The sequence below is a fragment of the Molothrus aeneus genome, chromosome 12, assembly GCF_037042795.1.
Source record: "Molothrus aeneus isolate 106 chromosome 12, BPBGC_Maene_1.0, whole genome shotgun sequence".
Lineage (NCBI taxonomy): Eukaryota > Metazoa > Chordata > Aves > Passeriformes > Icteridae > Molothrus > Molothrus aeneus.
Genome location: NC_089657.1, coordinates 16,184,753 through 16,198,233, shown reverse-complemented (window position 1 = coordinate 16,198,233; position 13,481 = coordinate 16,184,753).

The following is a 13,481-nucleotide window of genomic DNA, read 5'->3' as shown; positions in this document are numbered from 1 at the left end:
ATCACAGGCAAAGAGAGACATTTGGCAGGGCAAAAACTGGTAAGTACTGAGACAGATAGTTCAGCATCAGCAGTAACCCCCCAAGACCACAGGTCCTGAAAGAGTAGGGGCATCTCTGTAGAATGAGAGTGCCTTGAAGGGACAAGTTCTCAAACTAGTGCAGATTAGATGATGGGATATCTGACCTGAGGGGGGGTGGCCACAAGGGCACGATGAGCTGTTCTTGAGAAGCACGGGCTAAACCACTTATCATGATGGTTTCATTGCAGGGAACAGTCATGCACTATTAGTGCTGAAAGATTTCCCAGCCCTAACGGCTAGGATTTTAAGAATCTATTTAACTTTGATAGTCTATAGCCCATCACTGGAAGTCTGCTTAAAGGTGTGATTGCTCTTCTTTGTATTGGAATTGCTGACAGATCCTTAACTATTATGGCGCTTACCAGCAGTAACCCATTTAAATAGAAAGAAAGAGGAGAGCATAAATGGCTTGTGCTGTTTGAATTTGATTTACCCATCAGCAGAAAAAAGTTCCATGTATAGATTCTTGCAACACTATCCAATCCATGAGTTTTCTGTGCTCTTTGTATACCAATATACTATAAAGTTAGAAAATGCATTATCCTGGGGGAAGGATGCTACGCTGAAGGGAATTTGGGTGCTGGTTGTTTTTGAACTGCAATATGTGGCATTGTAATTCCGTGTCAGTGATTTAAATGCTCTGATAGAATTGGTGACAGCTTAAATGGCTCCAGCCCCCAGCCTTCCCTCACCCCTCCTCCCTGCCTGCAGTACCTCTCTCTTATGGATGGAAAGCTGACAAGTTCTGTGCAGGAACAAAGAGGAGTAGGAGAGTAGGTGGAGAGACCAGTAATTGTTTAGGGTGGGTTTTTTCTCCTCTTGTTTAAAAATATGAGCAAATATAGAGACATTCCACCTTTGTTTTTTCATGCTGAAGTGCAACTAGCTGTGAATGCCAAAAGAGGCTGGTTGCAAGGCCATGCACCCCATTGCCCCTGCCCTCCAAGTGGGAGGAATTGAGAGAAAGAGAGAGAGAGAGAAGGTGAGTAGCCCTTCAGGCTGCTTTCGTCATCCTGTGCCAGTTCTGCAGTGACAGGCTTCTGACAGGAGACAGCCATTTCTCTCAATCAATCATCTGCATTCTGGTTCCTTATTCCCCTCCCACCTGCTGCTAGCACACAGCAGTGCCCAGCACACTGTGTGACAAGAGACCTTCAGGGGCTGCCTTTCCCCTGCTGTGTTACTGCAGCTTAGCCAGGGGTGCTGCTCTGCCTGCTCGTTCAGAGCCACTCAAAGCCATGCGATGGTTCCTACCTGGATCCTTAGCAAGGCTGAACGTAAAGTGGGCAACTGCAAGTGCAGCTGAAAATGATGAAAATGATCATTGTTTCTCTTTAGATTCTTACAACAAAGGCTGTCACTCAAATCCAGAGGGGCAAGACAAGTCAAGGCTGGAAAAATACAGATATGCACTGTGCCGGACTGAATCCCACTGGGAAATAAGGTATCAGAGCATCTTGTTATCATTGCCACCCCTATTAATAATATCAGTGACTTCAGGTACAACCTCAACAACTCTGGAATGGTCTAAAAATATGGAGTGATGGATGGTGCACTACCACACTCCTGATTTACATTTGTTAGAAGCAAACAACCACAGCTCACAGAGAGTAAATATGTGATGCTGTCATCCCTAAGTGGTGGGGATAAAAAATGTATTACCCTGCTCTTTATCATGTACCCTGCCTCTATTTACACTTTCTCTCTGTCATGCATGCTGATACAGATATAATGGAAATGGAAGGGGTATGGAAAGGGTATCCATCAGAGAGAGGGAAAGTCAGTAACTCAGGTTAATCTTGTGTCTTGAAAAAGTCAGCGGTAGGTGCATATACTTTGAATATCAGCACTTCATGAGGTCACTCCTAGCACAATATACATACTCAACCTCTTTGTATTAGACAGGTAGCCACACAGGTACTGGACAAAAAAAAAGCATTCTGTAAGACAAAGGTAGGAGACATTCATGAGTCTGGCACTATTTGCAGTAGATTTTCAAAGCAGAGAATCCATCACATCCAAATTCAGCTACTGAAATTCACCATCTGTGATGGATATCTTATCCTTCTAGGCTCTCTCTGCTCTCACACATCCAGAGTGGAAAGCAGATCTCCAACAGCCTCTAGCTTTTCACAGACCCTACATACAAAGAACCTAGGACAAGCACATCCTAGCTGAAGCATCTCAGTTCAGTGCCTAACTTAAGTGGGATGACTAGAGTGATTTCACCTTGCAGGCTGCTCTCTCTGGCAATTCTGACAAGCAGATTCTGCCCTCTGGTAGGGTGACAGCTGTTGGCTGTCTCTGAATAAGAAAGAGGGGTAGATTAGGGTTTTGTGCCTTTAGTGGAGCGACAGCAGTGACTGCTGGTGGAGGGAGGAAGGGCTCAGAAACTCTAGAGAATGAAAAGCTTGGTCAGGGACACTCCTAGCAAAGGGTCATGTGGGGAGCTTGAAGAAAGGGAGCACAGAACTGAGGAGGGCTGCCCGGGCTGCCTGGATGGATTAAGGTTACTAACTGCTGCAGAGTGAGGGTGTGGCACCTGGACTCTGACCAACCTTTGCCCAGCCATAGCTCTGGGGAAAGAAGATCTGTACAAAAAAAAGCTCTGCCAAACCACCTTAATGAAAGGACTGAAATTAGTGACACTCCCAGCTGCTTGTTTAAAATGACAGTGTTTTTATTAGGGATGAAATAGAATGGGAAAGAGAGGAGTGTTGTGTAAAGTGTGTGCTGGCCTTTGTGCCTGCTGCTGGGGGTGTGATCAACAACACCAGCTGGCAGCTCTTTGGTTAAGAAAAAAAAATAATACAGTCCTGGAGATTGCAATGTGAACAAGAGCAAGCAGAGCACTCAGCACAGGAAAAACAGCTGGCAAGGGACCCAGGCTGTGAAGACACAAATTGCAGTCAAAGCCAATAAGAATTTCCTTCTAATGCACAGGAAGTTCTGTCCATCACTCCAGCTTCCCCACACACTCCTTGGCCTTCCACCACCCTGCTTCAATAGTGCAAATGCAGATATCTGGGGATTGAAAATCTTGGGAGACAAGCTGCCCATACTCCCTGGCCTGGAATACAACCATGGGCTGAGAAGTGGAGAGTGGGCTCTGCCACACACTGCAGGTTTGCACATTTGGTGGTTCATGCAAGGTCTGGGATTTGGCAAGCAGCATCCTGTGAAAGCAGCTTGTAGACCAGAAAAATGCATGTGATCCTGTCCTGCAGACCGTCACTGCAATGGCAGCCTCGGGCTCCATCCAGGCCTGCCCACACACTCCAGCTGCCATTTCTGTCCTGCAATCTGATGCAACTTAGCTGATTTCACTCAGTTCTGCCCTGAAGCTTCCCACTTTTTAGTTCTGCACCACAGAGGTAATGTAAATCCAGTCCTTCCCTGCAACACCCTCAAGTGCTCTAGAAGTCATTTTATTTTGATCAAAGTCAGTCAACTGTGGCCAAACTCTGTTGTATGTGTTTGCAGTACACCTGTATTGATGCCTTCACAGCATATTTATCACTAGAGAAGATGAGCAGCTTTTCCTCCCTTTGATTTGAGATACTAATTAAACCTATTTTTATTGAGATTGAGGGCATTCAAAGCCTAAAGACCATCTTTGTTTCCTAAAGCCAACAAGGTGAGACAGAAGCAGGCTCTAGAAAGAGTTCATTAGCTTGGGAATGAACCTCTTCTCTGACACTGACCTACTCTATGACTTTGAGCATCTTACTTTACCATGCGTGACAAATAGCAATTAAGTTGCTGCGTACTCCACTAAGAAGTTGTTAGCATACACAGTGATGAGAAATGAAATGCAAGAACTTTGGAAAAATATGCTGGGAGGTCAGATCTGAGCTAGAGTACTTACATGTATCTTTAACTGAGTGATAACACAGACTTTGAAAGAAAAAAGGTGAGTTTAAAAAAACTAAATCAAAAAATAATTGTGCAGCCTTTAGCTCTAGATAATGGCAGCGTGAGAAGTGGGATAATTAAATGATTGATATGATTTCAGAAAGAAAATGCAGTTTTTCTGGGCATGCACAAGGTTATCTGTGTCATTTAATTAACCTGCATGCAGGAGAGGAATTCTCTGTTGTTATCTCCTGATCCCAGTCCTGTGATGTCTGCTGGGTGTTATTTTTTGTTTTTGTTTTTTAAGCTAGGTTGTGGTTTGTTGTTTTTTTCCCTAGGGATCAGCAAGTGCTGAAGAGATTGCTACAAAACAGAAAAGAAATATCTTTTAAAGATTCTTTAGAATGGTACTAACAGGGGAATGTTTTAGATCAGTTGTCTTGTGTGGCGTACTGATGAGGTTTCTGCCTCAATTCCTTTCCTGTTGTGGGGAAACAATGTCATTTTGCTAGATCAGCAGTGCTGGTAAGGGGCAATCAGGCACTGCTGCCTCATCCCCACGATGTCAGTGATCACAGGCCCCCTGTGAGGATCCTCCCTCACCACCACTCTGCTTCAGCCCTTGGCTTCCTCCCTTCAGCTCCCTGGCTTCAGCCCTCTCCTACCCAACCCCACACCCTGCAACCCTTCCTTTCCTAGTGTTCAGGCACTATTCCTGGACAGGGACCTGCATGTCTCTCTGCAAGCAAGCTCTGCTCTTCCCTGCAGGCTGCACCTCCCTTTTGCAGCTGCCACTCTATCAGGCTTTAGTTTTATTTGTTGTTGACTCCCAATATGCAGCTGGAACTGTGCCTATTTACAGAGGGAGCTATGGGAGTCTCTGGGGAGAGAAGCAGACCAGCAGGGAGCTCAGGAAAGGACTCTAACATTTGGGTCTGGGACAGTGGCCAAGGCGTTCATCTTCCAGTGAAGTTTGTCAAAATTCAGAGCAGTCCCAGCCAAACCAGCACAGCTTCTTTGCTGTCATCCTTGGCAGAGATGCCAATGAACACCTCAGCCATGAAGGCTCAGCTTCCTTCCATCTCCCCTGCACGTGATGGAAGCTCAGCTGAAGGTGGCACTTGGTGAAATAAACCCATCCCTAAAGTAGCTACTCTGTCCAAAACACTGATCAGTCCTATGTTGACATACAAAAAACACAGGAAGCTCAGGGATTGCTGCAGGAGTAGAAGAGTGAAGCACTTTCAAATTTGGTCTTTCTGAAACACATTCCAAGCCATGCATGCAACAAGCCAGCACTTCTCTTGAAGATGTCAAGTAACAAGATAAATACTGAGAGCAATGAATCTATATATAGTAGATAGGCATCTACAGGGGGAAAGGGAGTAAAAGAAAGAGAGAAGACTGAGAGATGTGTGCTGTAGAAATGTTTCTTAGAAGATTTTGATGATGTTCCTCTATCTTTGTCAGGAAGAACAGGAATATGTCTGAAAGCTCAAATGTAAGGGACTCCCTTTTGAGCTTAAAATTCATCTCTATACCTTCCTGTTATGTGTCTACATTCAGACTCAATGTCATAGTGTATTTTTAAACCATCCAACACTGGCGCATCAGCCCTCTAAGTGAGCCACTAAAACCACAGTTTGCTTCTGCAAAGCCTCCTTTGCAGTAAAGGTTCTGCAAGGCCTCATTTGCAGTAGAGGGAACTGGAGATCTGTTTAAAAGAAGTGATCCCTCCAATCTGATCTGAAAATAGCAAGGAGTTTTGCATGGAGAAGTGGCAGGACATAGGGCTGTCCAGCTCTTTTCTGTGAACTCCTTTTCTTATTTTGAGATTTCTGCCGTTTCGAAACTTGCTGATATTTGCTTTGTGACAGTACAGCAACAGCGATGCAATTCTATGGGACATGGTCATCAAGGCTTTGAGGAACAGCAGTACTAGAAGTAGGTCTTTATGTTTAAAAATTAAAATTTGATGCTATATCATACACATTCATATCTCCACAGATCCCTTTTTGTGGTAAATGGGGCCACCCCCATTCACCGCACTGGATTCTGTATCTACAAGAAGAATGGTTTTTTTCCTAGAAAGGCTGATGAACTTAGTAGAAGGGAAACAGCCATGAAGTGATTTTTGCAAGGGTGTAGCAAACCAGAAGCAGAGATGGAGTTAAAATTCAAGCTTCCCGAGTCCCAGTCCCATCCATTAGAACATATTGCCTGTAATCTAAGTGTAGTGCAACAAGCCAATTGAGAAGGTTTTTACAACAGGGATGACAAAGTGGAAACTATAATCTCCTGGATATGCTGCTTTGTGGCCAGGAGAGGATTCTGTTGTAATTTTTTTTTTTTAAACTAGAAATAGTAGGCTGCCTCCCCTTGAATAACAAAATAGTAGAAGAGGACAAATTATATTTGTAAGCTGTGTCCACAAACCCCACACAGTATTTGACCTCCTGGCCCCTTTCCTGCATTCATGAGAAGCAGAGGACCTGCGTGGGTGGTGCGGTGAGAGGAAGGGACAGAAGTGCAGCCAGAAGTGAACAGGGTGTGTCATGATGGGGACTCATCATAGCTGCCAGCAGTGACTTTGTCCTACTGGGTCAGGCTCCTGATGGAGAATGGAGTGAGCCCAAGCAGTGGTGACTTTGCTATAGCAGGCCTGATGTCAATATTTGAGAAAGTCCTATGTAACTATGTAACTATGTAAGATAGGTCCCTGTGGAGCCTCCTGAATCATGGCAGCCCTGCCTAGAGACCAGTGGCTCCTCTTCTTCTTTCTCCTTTGAAAAAGGTGCAGAAGCACCATCCTAAGGCAGGAAATGACAGACCAAGGTCAAGTACTCTGCAGAGCCAAGATGAGGCAATGGGATTATTTTGAAAATTCGTTTAAGAATACAACTTGTGGATATTCTAGGGATGACATCTTCAGATAAAATCATTATCTGCCCTGAAGAACAGCAGTCAGGAAAAGGATTATCAAGGAAGTATATATGAGCTGCATAGGCACATTTCACTGCCATGAGATCTCAGCTTCCAGTTCACATGTTCCCAAGGGCTATTTATTCTTTTTAAAAGAATACTTAGTCAAAACTGGGAGCCTGTAGAAGGGAAGAAGAATTACAGATACAATCAGCTATCTCTTCTGCAGTTGCTTGCATTTACAATAATAAACAAAGTCCTGAATGTTAAGGGATGGGAGGATCTCATCCTCCAGCAGCACTGGGAAAAAGTTTTTACCTAAGACAAGGTAATTTCAGCAGAATTCCTGTAGAAAAGGTGCCCCATTAGACTGCACACCTCAAAAGAGGCATGACCCCTTGCTCTGTTTTCTATTGTAGGACCTCATTGAAGAATTTCAACAATTTGGCAAACCTGCCACAGAGCACAAAGGTGTTGTGCTGCAAATGCAAGAGATGCAGATTGAATGACTGCAGCACATGAGAAGGTCAAAGAGGTGACACACACAACGTGTTTGCCCTGACATTTGTGCAGTGCAGTGTTTTAGAGAAACAAAAGGCAGACAGGTTTAGCCTAGAGAACCCCTGACAAGGCTCCTAGAGTAGCCTAGTTCAGGCTGAGGAACCCACTGTAGAGTGCTCTAACAGGAAAGGCCAGCGGCTTGTTGCTTCCCAGCATATTTCTGAGTCACTGAAATGCTAAAATAAGAAAGAAACTGAAAAATATTTTGCACAGACTTAGAAATGTTTATTACATCTCCATCTCCCGGCTCTATTCCTGCTCTTTCCATTTCCTTCTACGACATGCCCATGCCATGGGTTTCAGTGCCATGGGCAAGCTGAAGGAGCCTGAAACCCCCTCCCTCCAACCACCAGCTCTCACTCTCAAGCCTGCATAGTCAGCAATGTTAAGAAAGCAGCTACAGGAGAGCATGTGACAACAAAACAAAGTTAATTTGCTGCAATGTGGTATTTAACCAGGAGAAAATAACAGAGCAGTGCCCTAGCTACCCACAACCCTCTGCACTTGACAGCAGTGACAGTGTCAGCTTCCATCTGCTGGTGTTACAGTGACACTTGCCACGCTAAACGCTGATTAGAATTAAAATGGAAATGACATCTATGTGCATTACTCCGCTATTATTCTTGATGCCCCATGTTTTATGTTGACAGTGGGCTTTTGCGGGGGGAGCCTAAAAAGACACAGGGTTGTAGAGCTGGGGTTTTTTTGTAGTTGTTATTAAAGAAGCAAATGTGATTCTGAACATAAGCATAACACAGTGAATTACAGGCTCTTGGTATCTCTGAAAGAAGGCAAGATCTTTATATTGCCACTTGTTAGACAGCAAGTCCTGTTTTAGAAAATACATGTATGACTGTGTGCACAGTAAATTTTTGCCATTAAAATGGAAATCTGATGTGAAATTAGCATGAGTTTATTCAAATATTTAATGCAGGTGCCTGCAAATCATGTAGCTACCTTATGCTGTTAACTGACTATACCATAATTGTGTACACAAGTGGTGTTCACAAATGGAGCATGGTTGATTAGAAAATGAGCCCTATGAGATGAGATTCTTCCTAACTGCAGTGGAGTGGCTGAAACGAGAAGCTCACATTTAGGGAAAGGTGTACATTGCATAGAGCACTGTTTCAAGCCTGTAGAAGGGTTAATTCACATTACACATTCTGGGGTGTCTGAGGAATGCTCCAGCAATGACACAAGCTCTTTTGACTGATTTTGGCAATGCCCACTCACTCACATCTAAGCCTCAAAGGCAGGCCAAGAAGCTAGAATCACAGAATGGTTTCAGTTGGAAGGGACCTTCAAGGTCATCTTGTTCCAACTCCCTGCTGCAGGCAGATACACCTTCCATCAAACCAAGTTGCTCAAACCCTCTCCATCCTGGCATTGAACACTTCCAGGTTGGGGCATCCACAACAGATCCTTTCTTCTGTAGTCTGCTTCCTTATTGAGTTGTGTTAGAAGTCCCTTTCACCAGAAACACCTCTTCCAGGAGGGGCAGATACTTTAAAAGCTCAAAAATCCTCTAGTGGGGAGTTTATCTATCCTCCCCTACAGAACTGGAGCAGCCAAAATTTATCCTGCCTGTGTCTGACCTGCCTCTTCAAGTCAAGTATGCTTGGTCCTCCCACAGAACCACAGAATGGGGAGTGGAAAATGTTTAAATTATTTCTGATTTTCCTGAAATTACCAAGAATCTTCCAGTTCTTACATTGCTGATGAAAATTTTTCTTAAAAAAAAAACCTCAAAACCAACAAAACATACTTCAAGGCAGTTCAGGCTAAAACTAAAATAAAATTCAGCCACTTTGGGCTGAAGTTTTGCTTACACAGTAAAAGACAGTGACAAATCTGGTGCATGACAACTTCATGAGGGAGAAATACAACTGTAAGGGCTGAGTGCTGTGCTCTCCTAGGCAAGGTGCCTCACAGAGCTGCCAGATCTCATGTACAGAGGCTTGATGGGCCACATCCATCAGGCTCCATCAGGGTATCCAGGCACACTCACATCCTGATAGCTCTGCTGTGCTCCATGAGGAAGTGGTGACATGGCTACAGAATCAGAGCAATTCTCCAAGCTACCTGATTGTCCTTGCCAGCAGATCAGATTTGGGAAAACATGCTCTTCACTTTCCCTCTTCCTTACCTGCTGTATGAAGAATTAGGTGCTCAGGTTTAAGAGCTCCCATAATTCTATTTGCCAAATCATGGCTGAATTCCAGATTCAAATCTATAAAAACCACTGTTCTATCAAAATTTCTAGCACCTACCTTAACTCTGCCCCAAGCCCCTGGCTTCTCTTCCTTCTACAGAACATTCCCACCCAGGCTCCAGGCATGATGGATAGCTTCTCTCTCTCTTATCTCATCCCTACAACACTAAGGCATGAGGAGGGGCTTGGAGGGAGGGAGGAAAGAAGATGCCTGTAGTGCCTGTAAAGTTGAAGATAACATTTAAGCTTTGTTACACCAATGAGGCTGTGTTAAGCTCCCATGACCTTGAGTGAGAGCTGCAGCTTGGGTTCCTCTCCTAAAGACTTTAATAAAGTGAAAAATTGTTTCAATACAAAATGTGATATTGGGACATTGTTCATGCATATATTGAGCTTAAGTCAAATATTCTGTGTCCTCAAATCCGACTGATTAATAATTAGAACGAGAAATTCTGTCTTTACTCTAATGTGTTTAGGAAAACTGATGGATTTAATTTTTTTTATCAGCCAAAAGTAAGAAAAATGTAATCTTTCTTAAAGTATCTAATACAACAATGCAGAATAATTAGTTTCTATGAAAACAGGCATAATGGGACTGAATAATAAGTCACTTTCTGTTTTGTATCTGTCTGTCTGATGGAGGAGAGATTTACTATACAGTGTAGTGCATGATGCTGTAGGAAATATCAGGCAATAGAAGAAGTCTATGAGGGGATAAAGTATTTCCAGCTGTGCATTATAAAGGAGCATTTCATCTTGTGACAAAGCCTCAGGGATAGGTCCAAATAATTATCAGGTAAAAGGCAGCTTCTCACAGGATGCCAGCTTGCCAAAATATGTTGGCCCCTAAAACTCTGATTGTGCGTCTTCCATGACCTTTATTTCAGTAGACCTGTGCACTTCCAGAGAGTTTTCCTCTACCCTTTTCTTCCATCTCTTTTGATGCCTTAGACACCCTAATGCTGAAAGGAGCTCCAGGCCCTTCTCACTAGGCAGTGCAATCCACATTCTGTAGCTGGACAAGCCAAGGCACAGGGAGATAAATTGGCATAGCCAAGGCCATGTGACAGGCAGTGAGATGCCTGAGCCTGGACCAGAATCAAGTTCACTGCCAACACACTTAACCCAAAGCTCTCTTAATTGAATTGCAAGGAATAACTCAAATCTCAGGAGGAAGCTGGATTGCCCAGCTGCTATAGGTCTATTTTACTTCTTCTAAATCACAGTTTTTCTTAGTTTTCTTCTAGGAAATGAAAGCAAGTAGGTTGATATCTTGATTCTTGTCCAGGCACATTCATGAGGTGTCCAAAACAGGCTTGTTGTTGGGCATTATCATCCTGCTACTTTCATTGTCTGCTGCTAGAACATCATCTCTGTGCTGATTCTATTTGGACTTGACTCCAAAGGCATGATTTAGTCTGACTCCTTCTCTCTTTACAGGTGAGTTCATTCTGATTTACACTGCCAAACCACAACAGAATCTATTCCTGTGGGTTTAGTCAATACTTCCACAAAGAATATTTTTCTTTGATCCTGGCTTCAGCTTCCCTTCTTGGGAATTCTTTTGAGAACAAAAAACATGTTCAGAAAAAAGCAATATTTCCACAGTGCTTATGACCTCTAATACATTCACATGGAGGAGGCAATGCTGTTGGATTCAAATGCATAACTTTCCTACAACCAGTTTGACTCAATTCATATGGGAAGTTCAAAGGTCTGTGTAATTCTTGCTGACTTCTCTGGAACGCAATTCATGGTACATCTTTTGATTGGTAATGGTGAATGGTCTCCAGTTCTTTCTCCTGATAGTAGGACATCTGAGAGTCCTTCCTTTTCCATGAGTTGTCAATGCACTATACACAGTAGTGATCCTCAGGAATAAAACCAGTTAAATCTCTGCTTTTAGACCACAGTATTCCCAAAGATTTTTTTTTTTAAAATATACAAGAAGGACTTTACCTAGAGCTGATAGGCAGGGTGCTTTGTAATAGAGCATGACATCTGTTTAGCAGCACATAGCAGCAGTACACAACAGGTTAGATCTAGAAAGAAGAAATGAGCCACCTGACCAAAACCAAAGTGTGCACCTAAGCAGACAAAAGAAATATTCAGAGCATATCCAGGCATACACTGCTCCAAGAGTGAATAGTGGTACCTTATTTCTTAGGTATGAGACATCTCTTCAATAATAGATCACCCTCTACAGATCTGCTCTGGTTTCTATTCCATACAGATTCATGCAGGCCTAATCCTGCATTATCATCCCCAATTCCACTATAAAGTGCTTTTTTCCCTACCCTCTTGGTATGCCACAACCCAAACCTTTCCCATTTGCAAGGTCATCTCAGATTACAGTTTAAATGGGTACAATCACTAAAACTAGCACTCATTTAAACATCAACAGCAAGTCTCCTTAGTAAATAACAAGCACGGTAACCTGTTTATGATACCTCTGTGAAAAAACTTTCATATCGCTTATAAATGTCAGAAAAAGTGAAGAGAATGGGGGCCATGCACTGATCACACCTAGAAAAAAAATGCCATCTCCAGGTCAGCATCCAACACCCCCCTCTACTGGATAAAGCCCAGACGGATAAAGCCCAGACAGATAAAGTGTGTGTTGCAGGTGTAGCACAGTCTGACTTGGTACTTTTGCAGCATCAGGCAAGCACCCCTCTTCCTGTACTTCTGCCTTTTGTGTGCACAGGATCTTGAGAGCCTCGAGGCACCCAAGCTGGTAGAGATTCACTTGTAACCTGTTTCACGTGACAGAGGTCCAGTGTGAAATGCAGTGGTTGGGAGAAACTTTTCAGAATGGCTCCTTCACTTTCTCACACCCAGCAGAGTCACTCCTGGCCCAGACTCAGACTTGTTTACCCTTTCAGCTGTTCTCTGCCATAGGTAGCTGTTCTCAAGCTGCCACAACCAGTGTCACAGGAAAATTACCACATAACATGCATGAAAAGTCACATCTACACTGCACAAAAGGCAAGATCATGCAGTGATGTGTCAAATAGATCAATTCGTGTATCACCCAACATGTACAGTTCATGAAAACCAACATCTCTTCATCAGCTGAAGGAAATGATAAATTACAGAGCATGCAGGCTGAGGGACTGACAGGCTGTGATAGTGGGCAGCCCATTCCCAAGGCACAAAACCAATGCCTGTCTTCCCCTACCAAGTCTATATATTTGTGTAGATAGATAGAATCACTACCTTTAGGTTGTACAGGTTATAAACATCTCAGAGAACAGAATATCCAGGCATCCACATGTGCAGGTTGTCCTTCCCTCCCTCTGTAGATAACTATTTGCTCTGCTGTCTCTTGAGCAATTCTCCCAGCAAAGTGGAACTGCTCAAAGAGGTGGCCAAGCAGGCTGAGGGATCAGTCACTGCTGAAGGTACAAGCCTGGAACTTCAGAGTCCCAGATCCAACTCCCTCCTCTGCCACTGGCTGTGTCTACTTTGGTACAAGTCATCTGCTCTCTCTGAGCTTCAGTCCTCCCTCTGTTAAATGAAACATCAAAACTCCAGCCAAACGAAGTATTATGAGAATAAGTATGATAAACAATGCAAGCTCTCAGATATACTAACCTACATTGATGTGTTCTAGCTTAAGCACTTTAGACAGACTAATAAAGGCTTTATGGAGCACCTGATGAAATCAATAAATTGATGTCTGTGAATTTCAGCAGGCAGTGGTTAACCCCCTGTGAGAGAACAGGTGGTGTCTTCATTGCCTGTATAGCCAAGAAATGTTTGCTGTTAGACTTGTCCCTTGCACTTTGCTCTTCCCAACACACATGTATGTAGGAATGTAGGAAAACTCTCAATCACTGACAGC